Source organism: Propithecus coquereli, unplaced genomic scaffold, assembly GCF_000956105.1.
Source record: "Propithecus coquereli isolate 6110/MARCELLA unplaced genomic scaffold, Pcoq_1.0 Scaffold167, whole genome shotgun sequence".
In the NCBI taxonomy this organism is placed as follows: Eukaryota; Metazoa; Chordata; class Mammalia; order Primates; family Indriidae; genus Propithecus; species Propithecus coquereli.
In genome coordinates, this window is record NW_012141302.1 from 3566868 (window position 1) to 3568286 (window position 1419).

A 1419-nucleotide genomic window follows, 5' to 3' on the forward strand; every position below is an offset into this window, starting at 1 on the left:
ATTTTCAAAAATGAGCGAATACTTTTTTTAAAATGGAAATATGATAAAATTTGTTTATTTAAAACAACACCCTCCAATTGACTCTCACTTCCTAAAGATGAAAACCCAAACTTCTTAACATGGTATTCAGTCATGCCTTCTTCCATCTGGCCTATTTTTTTAAAAACAATTTTATCTTCTCTTTTATATGCACCTTGCTCTCTAAAAATTTGGTTCTTCTTTATGTTCTTCATATTTTTTCAAATACAAATGAGAAATTTTTACCCCTATGGTTTTGCTTATCCTATTTCTTCTTCCTTGAGTGCCAATTTACTCTCTGCCATTTAGCATCCTGTTCTTCAAGATTTAGATTGAATGCTAATATTTTCATGTTCTTCTCTGATATCTCTATCCAAATTTTCCTTCCCTTTTTACATGGAACTTAAACTTTCCTTTGCTTTATGTGTTCTCTTATGTTCCGTTTCATTCTTGCATGCATTTATATTCATCACAGTGCCTAGTAGTGTGCCTTACTCCTAGCACTCATTTTCTAAACTTTTATTGTATTGAAAAAACTACAATAAAATAAATGACCCAATGAGGCCTTTCCATTAGTCATTTTAGCCGAAAGCACAAAACTATTCCCTCAGGATAGCACAACCTAGAAAGAAGAAAGCACCAAACATTAGCATGGTAGTTTTCAAACCTATAACAGTCAAGAAAATATAATAATGAATGCATCAAAAAATTTGTTTTTCTGTTTTATTATTTTCTCTGTTTTTTGTATTGCTGATTAACTTGTAATCACCATGCTAAAGAGGTCCCTTGTGGGCTACTTCACATCTTTAATCTATGCCCATAAGGTGAGCTGCAAATATGCTCCTTAATCACAATTAGAATCTAATGAAATACTTTTAAAGCAGCAACCTGTTATTGCCCCAATTTCTGGAAAAAATAGTCTAAACAACATCAAATTGGAAAACGTTATATTTGCAAGCAAAGACATAATTTCACTTGTATGTTCGTGTGTTTGTAGATGTATAATGATACCTAAATTATACTGTCTTATCTTACAAATACGATTTGAAATATAGCTAATATGAAAAGCTATTACATACTTTGATATTATAAAATAATCATAATAAAATAATAAATTAGAAATATTCCAACAATGGCCATTAACTACATAATATACAAAATCAAAGAGAACAAAATAAGATGCTATGTCTATAAAATGTAATGGCAGAAGCAGGTTGTTACCTAAGCCTGAAGAAGAGTGTCAACAAATATTTTGCAAGCAGATAAGCTGTCATGATATTTCTAATCTGTGTTTTACATAGGATATACTACAAATAAGCATCACATTCAATATTTGTGGCTTTAAAAAGCTAATGTCTTTGTGACCTGACTTGATACTACATTTTCTTGAATACATTTTAC